We start from the raw sequence: 10465 nt of genomic DNA, 5'->3' as shown, positions 1-10465 counted from the left end.
AAACAACAACGGTATTATTAACTACACAACATCACTAAAAGGGAACAAACATTGAAAGACAATGATATTCAGATACACAGAAGTATTGCACATATTCAACTGAACATGTTTTATAACAGACGTCAAAACTACCTCACAACAACTTTATACAAATCCATTCCTTTACAACAAGACTAACATTATGAACAGCAGAAAACTTTACGAGACTGATCTTATTCACCATGTAACCGTTATGATACACACAACTAATCAGATTTGTACACATTTCGACTACTTCGATTGATTGTCTGATTGATTGATTGATGAGAAAAGGCATGAACGTCAGTAGTAACTAGTTGAATAATGTTACCAAAAACTCTACATTGAATGGTTCATTATAAACATGAAATATACATTTCCCATTAACATGACTGATATTTATGAACATTAGTGAATCATCAATGGTTAACATGATGAATTTATATTTGAGAAATAGACAAGATACTTGATGTACAATGATGAGATAACATATCATTCCTCAATAGAAGGAATATGATGGATTTGTGAAGTTGAATTTAGATGAAGCACAACTAACGACAACTATGTATAAGAGGAGAAGGACGAAGAGTGGGAGGGGTGAATTACATCAACTACATTCACCGAACAAAATATACTCGTCTCTTTAATCCTACGAAACAAATTACCGAAGAGTGTAAGAGGTGAAACGATGAGATTGTTGAGATCGAGGAACACAATTCAAGTTTAAACATGATTAGCACTCATCATAAGTGAGATTTCTTGATTTGTTAATCAAACACCGTGACACACGATCGACGATCTCTAGACACATTCAAATATTTACAATAGTGAGAGAGAAGAAACTTCATTATGAATTGAAAGATTGATTGAGAATCGATGCAAATTACACACATCTGGATGGCAACTATTCTGAAAATAAGATGACACTCATTAACATTAACCACTTCAGATTCATTAGTGAATATCTAATCAATAATCGATTACTCAAACATATTGACAATCATATTTGTTCTATTCCACTATTACAACATGGTTACTATGTATTTGTTCAATAAGCCTACACGAACGTTTTCTATGCTGTCTCCTCATTGAAAAGCTTATTCTAATCTTAGTAGGGAAATCGCCTTACCCTATTCATATAAGTGTTATGATGCATGTTCCTGGAATGTGAATAGTGCAGAATTTACTTACAACACAATGGTATTTTGATTTATCTAGATAATTTGAACATAATCAAAGTGAACAATAAATAAACTGGTAGTATTTCACACTTCCGAACACAGTTAAAGAAATCGCATTCCATCTCATGGAAACAGAGTGTTTGGAATGAAAGTGTGTATCTCAATGACACTGTCTACATGTCTATTTGAGCTCGACAACCAAGAATAAACGAATGACAGAATGGAATAGAATAGAGACGAGTGTATTAATCATTCTTCCTCACGATTTCTAAATGAGTACATTCATGAAAGCAACATACAATAGAGAAGATGATGGATGAAAGACAATTTGGATAGTTATACATCATATGATTATGTTTAGGATATGTTTGTTGAATGCTAGAAACACGGACAACATTTGTATTCATTGAAAATATCCTCCAGTCAACACAGTGTTGAACAGCTGCTTTGCATTGTTGATTTCGTTGAATTGTGTTAGGTTGATTTATCCACAGTTACTAAGAGATGGATACAAATCACTAGTTTCAAACTGACACGAATTACCAATACATTCAAACAGGTTGACACGTGTGTAATGGGCTGATTTTCACTGTGAGGCAACTGATTGTGTTTGTGTTCAGTAAACTGTTGCCGTATACTTTAATCTGGTTCTCAACTGTGAGCTGGATACTGTATAAATGTGTGTAGTTGTGTGGAACTTGACTCAGAACCGTGTTCGTATTATCTATGGTTTCAATCAAGTTGTCAGTCCGACATTGTAATAGCATAGTACGTTCGCGTTGTAGACAAATCAATTAGTTATCATTGCCGTTACAATATTATCAATAAACTAATTGAAACACGAATCACCTAATATCGAAATGACATATTTGTTGTACATTACCAATCAACAGTAATCTGAATCATATCTACCTACTCAACCAACTCCTCCAAACTGTCTTCAACTATCAAACATGAAAAATACTACTGTGGTTTGGGTTACTGATATCCACATAAGTACTATATGTTGATGATCGAACTTTGAATGTATTTCAGTAGAGGATCGATTAGGAGAGAACGGGAACGTCACGCATTTGTACGAAAATGCATGAACAATGAAATCAGAGACGGTGGACTGATATTTGCAGAAGAAACAATAAAATTGAGACAATTGATTGTTATTTTGCAAACTAACTCTTCAGTATATGGTTCTCATAGTTTAATGGAATATTCTGTAATGTTGTGCTAAAGTATATTCGATTGTCCTCACCCGTGTTCTCATTCACTAAACTACTTATGAAATCATATCAGTAACAATAGTGCATATATATGCACAATCATCGAAACAATCCTACCTACAATTAATACATTGACAACTATCAATCAGAGTTTATGTGTCATTATCCAAGTACTCTTACTCGACTTCATATCAGATCAACTTGATCATCAATTAACAAAACAATACAAACATTATTTCAATTGACTGGTCATCATCTAATTTTATTGACATGTTGATTCCATCTTAATCAATGTGAGACAATTGTAGTTACATAATGTAATAGGTGATGATAAGACGAGTTGGCAGTAGTATTGAATAGTTAATGCTTAAATATGCATGAACTCCTCTCAACTAATACTAATGATTCGTCAATATGATATGGATAGATTTCGGTGATGTGATTGATACATCATTCACATTCATTTAGTTGATATTGTTGTATTTCATTCATGATCTATACAAGTATTTATCACTTAGAGATACATTTCAATATGTTATAGTTGAAATCATGAGTCAATTGTAGCTAGATCACCATGGAATACGTGGAAGCATATGACGGTTCTTTCGTCCTATTATGGGACTCTTCAGCAGTGCGCACCCACGATCCCACCTCTCGAGATGCGAATATAGGACCTACCAGTCTCGCGCCAGAGCACTTAATCGACAGACCATTGAGCCAACATCTGACGGTTTTAATGTCTAACTTTAACCAATCCAAAAAATTGAACGAAACTGGTAGGTCCTGAGTTCGAGTCTTGCCAGGCGAGACCGTGGATGCGCACTCATGAGGAGTCCCACAATAAGACGCAAACAGTTGTCTAGTTCTTCCTGGTTATCCATAGTGATCTAGGTTCGATCGACACATGATCTCAAATCTATACAATCACTGAAATCTCCACAACAACTCTTCTGATAATTTCAAAATGTGTTGAAGAAATGAATTCAGTTTTATATTGTCCTATTTACTTAGATTATTGTTTACCTACCACGAAGTACATTTTCAACTGTAATCTATTTTGAATGATGTGACATTAAAGAGAAAATGTGCTTCAATTTATCATTACTACCCTTTTAATAACATTAATAATAATCATTAAAAGGATGAAGACAATCGGTTCCTCATTCGAGGAACATGTATTCTAACACCTACATGAACAAGGTAAAGCGAATTCATCACTAGCATTTGAATAAGCTCTTCAATGGGTAGACAACATAGAAAATTTTTAGTGTAGGCTTATTGAACTGATACAAAGTAACCATGTTGTAATAGTGGAATAGAACAAATATGATTGTCAATATTTTTGAGTAATAGATTATTGATCAGATATTCCCTGATGATTCTGAATTGGTAAATGTTAATATGTGTCATCTTATTTTCAGGGGGGGGAAGCTTCGAGATATTTGTAATTTGCATCGATTCTCATTTGATCTTCTAATTCATAATGAAGTCTCTTATGCGTCAGTGCTGTAAATATTTGAATGTGTGTAGAGGTCGTCGATCGTGTGTCACGGTGTTTGATAATCAAATCAAGAAATCCCACTTATGGTGAATGTTATTCATGTTTAGACTTGAATCGTGTTACTCGATCTCAACAATCTCATCGTTTCACTTCTTACTCTCTCATCGATAATTTGTTTCATGTATTGAAACAGACAAGTATATTTTGTTTGGTGAATGTATTTGATGTAATTCACCCCTCCCACTCTTCGTCCTTCTCCTCTTATACATAGTTGTCGTTAGTTGTGCTTCATCTAAATTCAACTTCACAAATCCATCATATTCCTTCTATTGAGGAATGATATGTTATCTCATCATTGTACATCAAGTATCTTGTCTATTTCTCAAATATAAATTCATCATGTTAACCATTGATGATTCACTAATGTTCATAAATATCAGTCATGTTAATGGAAATGTATATTTCATGTTTATAATGAACCATTCAATGTAGAGTTTTTGGTAACATTATTCAACTAGTTACTAATGATGTTCATGCCTTTTCCCATCAATCAATCAATCATTCGAAGTAGTCGAAATGTGTACAAATCTGATTAGTTGTGTGTATCATAACGGTTACATGGTGAATAAGATCAGTCTCGTAAAGTTTTCTGCTGTTCATAATGTTAGTCTTGTTGTAAGTTGATGGATTTGTATAAAGTTGTTGGGGGGTAGTTTTGACGTCTGTTACAAAACATGTTCAGTTGAATATGTGCTATACTACTGCGTACTTGAGCATCATTGTCTTTCAATGATTGTTCCCTTTTAGTGATGTTGTGTAGTTAATAATGTTGTGATTCACAATTTTGTTGTCGTTAGGAATTACTTTCATTGAGATAGCTCCAAACGGTGTATCATGTTTTCTTTAAAAATCCTCTGTAAACCGATATTATTTGAGCATCTTGTACTGAAAGTGGCATCATGACCTTGAAATCCTTCAAACGTTTCTTATTGGCTCGTCCATAAATTATAGTCTAGCCAATCTTATAATTTATCATGTGAACAGATGTTGAGAATGTTTACAACTGAATGCTTTTTTCCTTTACTTCCATTCACCGAAAAGACATACATAAATGAACAGTATAGTTGATTTAGTCTGCTGTTTGTTCTACAGATTCTTTGAAGATGCTATAAATTTTTTATGCTGTTTTGAGAACAATGAAGCAGTTCTCATAGAAAGTTTAGAAAAAGACTTATTATTAGTACCCGACGTTTGTGCTGATGATGTTATTCAGAAGAAAAATCGAAGCTCTACGATCAAACCATCCAGCTCAGAGAACAAAATTATTTAATAATTATATACACAGATGTATTTCATTTCCACCTTCCTTGTATTAATTTAGTGTGAAAATTAAACTGGTTCTTCTTCTTCCGAACTATTATGTGATAAACAACCAAATATTAACACCGTTGTATGCTGGCTTAGTGATCAATAGGTTAGGCATTTACGTACGAGACTAGAGGTCTTGGGTTCGAGTCCCACGAGCGAGATCATGGATGCGGATTTTTGAGGAGTCTTATATTAGAACGAAACGGTTTCCAGGTTTTCAATGTGGGGGTTTAACTTAGATCGATTTATAAATTAAACATCAAAAAACATTTAACTGAAAAATTTTTATTTATCATAGTTGTACCTGTTCATCGGAACTCCGCCTGTAGCTCCTCCGGGGGCTATATATATATTATAAATTCATTGATATAATTTGCTCACCATTAAGATGCAAGACGAATATGACATTTATTGCAATTCAGTAATCATTTCAGCGAGTTTCTTCGACTTATTTCTTGAACGTTCCTGATAATAAATATTGATTGATTGCCAGTGCATACTGACATCCATCACAATGTCTCTGATTGTACATTTTCGTAACATGTATAACGAAAGGTCATAAACCTCTCATTATTGCACTTGAATAGATTATGCGACTAATGGACAAACTAATGTGTCAAAACAAACAAAGAAGATAACTTGTTGAAATGTTTAGATGACAGGTACAGGTAGCCCAGATATTCATACAGGCCACCTAATTAAAACAATAAAAACACTTGATGTTAATTCGCTTCAGTAAATTTCTCTAAACTGGCAATTTCATTTGAACTAACTATCATCTATTTATATTACAATTATTCTGGACATTCTGAGGAAAGATGGATAATGGCTAGTAATGGAATCCAGGATGCATTCTTCATCCTATTTGGGACTCGTCAGCTGGATGTATCCGCACTTCAGATTTGATGCTTACTCTGGAACTTGAATACGGTACCGTTCTCTTCAAGTGGATAACTTGATGGCATCAAAAGAGGTTAAGCGTTCACGCGCGAGAATGATAGCTTTTGGGTTCGAATCTCGCGAGATGGGGTCGTGGATGCTCACTGCTGAAGAGACCCACAATAGGACAAAACGGCCTTTCAGTGCTTCCAAGTTTTTCATGGTGGTCTAGCTTTGATCGACTCATGAATTCAACTATAACATTATCTTAAAATCATTTGGAACATTCTTTTTTATTGATTTAGTTTAATTACGTAACAGTTTATTGGAATGAATATAATGTCAATCAAATTGAATAGAATACAATAGAATAATGGTATTTGTAATGGTTATGTATGTAACTGTTCAATTCTCATTTCAAATACTTGATTATGTCATGAAATGATAACTAATGGACAATAGATGAAATGACACAAAGATTAATGGTATACTTGTTAAACTATCGAAAGGATTTCAATTGAAGAGTTAGTTAGTTAGTTAGTTAGTTACACTTATGATGTATAATTGAAATGGAAACACTTTGAATGTTTCATTAAAGCTAATGAATTACAATAGATCACATGCTAAGATCATATGTTGAGATAAGGTGATGGTTGGAGGTAGTCAACGGTAAAACTTAGACCCTAAGTTTCATGCTACTTTGCACTCGTCAGTAAGGTGTACCTGTAATCTTGAGGGAACTGATGCTAGCTGATGAATGAAATCCCGTATCACTCAGCTTCAACGGTCAGAGACGTTATCACTGAGCTACTGGGGCTTCGACTGATCTCCTATAGGACTGAGATGTAATCACAATTGATTGATCATTGGGTGGTGATCAGTGTCATTTATGTTAGTTCCATCTTAATGCAAACCGAATCTTATCAACGAAGTTGTAATATGGTCACTAGTCTAGGTGACTCGACATTGTGCGCTACATTGCAACTTAGTTGATAAGATTCGATCTGCACTAAAAAGGATCTGAAATAAATGACATTGATCATCTTCAAATGATCAATCAGTTGTAAGATCACATATTTCTGTATATCTGTGATTTAATTTGCCCTGGAAACGACTAACGCTTTTTTAGAAGAAGTTACTGAATATTTATATTCTGTCATTTTATTATTTCGATAAATTCCAGAAGTTGGTTTTATTCTTAAGATAAATGAAATAAGGATGGATCAAACCATAAATATCTGGTCTAAGTCAAAATAATCCCCGTATTAATACAACACAATGTGTTAACAGTTATGTCAATGCACATAGACAACTACGGTCATAAGTCACAATTGATTGATCAGTGGGCGGTGATCAATGTCATGCGTATCAAGTCCTTCTTAGTGCTGATCGAATGCTATCGATCAAGTTGCAATGTGGCTACTAGTGTAGGTGGCTCGACACTGCGTGCACTAAGTTGAGATAAGATGGTGTTTGGAGGTGGTCAACAGGAAACATTGGACCCTCCTGTAGGACTGAGATGTAATCACAATTGATTGTTCACTGGAGGTCGGTCGCGGCCCGAATAGCTCAGTGGTAACGTCTCTGACTGTGAAGCTGAGTGACACGGGATCGAATCCGCCAGGGAGCATCAGTTCCCTCAAGACTACAGTACACCTTACTGATGAGTGCAAAGTAGCACGAAACCCGGGTCCAGGGTTTCCTGTTGACCACCTCCAACCACCATCTTACGGTCATAAATCTCATTCAAGAAAATATCATGACTACTGTTTGGGGAAAATCTTAAGATTGCGAAAGAGATTTAGAAGCTTAGTATTCTAATCAGAAATTGACTAACGACAATACATGTTTGATTTGTCAAGTTATACAGAAAAATTAAACCAGTTACATAGTCAGAGACTGACTAGACAAAATGAACTGTAGTACAAGAGAACGTATGAATATGATCTTACTGACTTACTCCTGTTACTTCTTGTGGAACAAAGTCTGTCTATCAAAAATCTTCAGCCAACTCTGAACTGAAAAAACCTTTTCAGTTATTCCCAAGTGCTATTCATTCTTTGAATGCCTTCATCTGATCTCAGGTACAATTAGTTCTCTTGTTTATCCCCTTTCCTTTTTCCTTCAGGGTTTCGAGTTAGAGCATGTTTTGTGATGCAGTTTGATGATCTCCGCTATGTGTACCCTATACGCCACTAACGTCTTTTCATAATTCTGCTCTTCATCAGGAAGCTGTTTTTTCTCTGCCATAGTAGGTTGGTGATAATGGTATCCGGTCAACGAGTATTGAGTATCATGCTTAAACAATTATTTATAAATACCTATACCATTTTGATAATAGTTGTGTTAATTCTTCAAGTTTCAACTCCAGAAAACAGGACTGCCTTGATGTTTGTACTGAAGATTATCGCTTTGATGTTGGTTGACAGTTGCTTTTAATCGCAAATGTTCTTCAGTTGTCAAAATTCCGCCCCTCTTTTGGGTTTGTATCTGTATTAGGTGTATCTTTTTTATCAGAGATGCTATCAAGGTACGTAAAACTTATCACCACTTTCAGAGCCTCACCATCAAGTATGATTGGGTTGGTGTCCTTTGTGTTGTATTTCAGGGTCTTGCTTTTCCATGTGTGAATATTGAGGCCTACTGATGTAGAGACAGCTAATTCACTGGCTATCTTCACCTGCATTTGTTACTGTGAATAGGATAGAAAAGCTAGGTTACCTGCGAAGTTCAAATAGTTTAATTACATGCAAACTGTACATTGAACTTAGCTCTTCCCTTGTTATGTGGATGAACTTATAATCCAGTCAACCACTAGAAGATGTAGAAAGGGATGAGATTAAGCAGCCTTGTGTGATGACGGTTTTTACTTAGGAATGGAACGACAATAAGGCATCTAAATGCTTCTGTTAGGCTTATTATTTTTCTGCCGGCTAACTAAGATCCTAGTTATAAACCATCGCTGCCAACTTCATAATAGCTCGTACTTGCCGCTTGTTGTTTTCAGAATTAATAGTTCGGAATCTGTTTTATAATGTGAGTGAATAGTTCGACATAACCGTAGGCGACTTGGACCTATAGAGTTTTAAAAAATTCAAAAGTTGATTTTGTTCTCACTTTATTACTCCATGAGTGAACTGAATGTTTGTAAGCGAGTAAATTTTGACCGCACAGCGGAAAAATTTACTTATTTGACTAGAAACCTGAAAGTTTTATCTTTCCTTACTGATGACATACTACGCTACCAAGTGGATATCACACTGAGATGAAAATCACACCCTAATTATTTCAAGTTCTCAACTAGATATACATTAAGTTAAAACATATGAGTAGACAGTAACTAGGTAAACATACATATGTGCCGCACAAATCTCGTTTGATTTGTGTGAGGGCTGTGATACTGCTCAGGTGCCCAAATTGAAACAGGTGGTTTTCTTAGGGGGCCACACCGCGAGCCCTTGACCTAAAGGTTTGACCCACAGGGCAGTGGAGCATCCTGAGGAGATGCAGTTTCATGGTAGCCGATGACCAACGATTGATTCATACACCGTTTGTTCCCTTAGGATACTAGAGCCCATGTGCACCACTGGTTTGGAATGAGGGTTTTCGAACTCCCCTAGATGGACTTTCCGTGTCCACCAACCCGAATAAAGCGCCGGACATTCGCTTTTCTTCCTCTCAATTTCGTAAACAACAGTAATGCCACGAGAAGGCAGTGAGTAGTACTTCCGTGTCAAAGGCTTTATGCGCGTGGCCATGTGAGAGTATTTGGAGAGGGAGAGTGGACTCTTCCCAGTCTCGGCCGTACCAGGGCATTGGGGAGGAACCAGACAACTAGGAATATTTTGTATTTAATTAGATAAACACAAAAATATAGACTGTCATTCCATCCATGGATAAGACTACTAAGCAGTCTGCATCCACCGTCTCGAACGTCAGAGTCGAACCCATTATCTTCAGTCTCGAAAGATTATACCTAACATCAAGACCAATGGCCTGGAATCAAACATCAATAATGAACAACTACAATCAATCCACAATACTGCATAACCATCTTCCATTGTCTTCAGTGGGTAGGTGCCTCACACCCAACTCGGTTGAACTGCACTGATTCCAGCTTCTCACTAGAATCGTAGTGAACGAGAACACAAGTGGAGGAAAATTGAGTGTATTCGAATACAAAATTACACAATCACTTAGTAGAATCTGAGAATAATACAGTAAATATTTCATTTGCAATCATATCAGACTTCATTGTTCCTTCATTTCCACACCAATCATCCCCTCTTCTCATTTTCTTA

Source organism: Schistosoma mansoni, assembly GCF_000237925.1.
Source record: "Schistosoma mansoni, WGS project CABG00000000 data, supercontig 0226, strain Puerto Rico, whole genome shotgun sequence".
NCBI classification, from domain to species: Eukaryota; Metazoa; Platyhelminthes; class Trematoda; order Strigeidida; family Schistosomatidae; genus Schistosoma; species Schistosoma mansoni.
The sequence above is the reverse complement of the archived record's forward strand: the minus strand, read 5'-3'. Positions refer to the sequence as shown.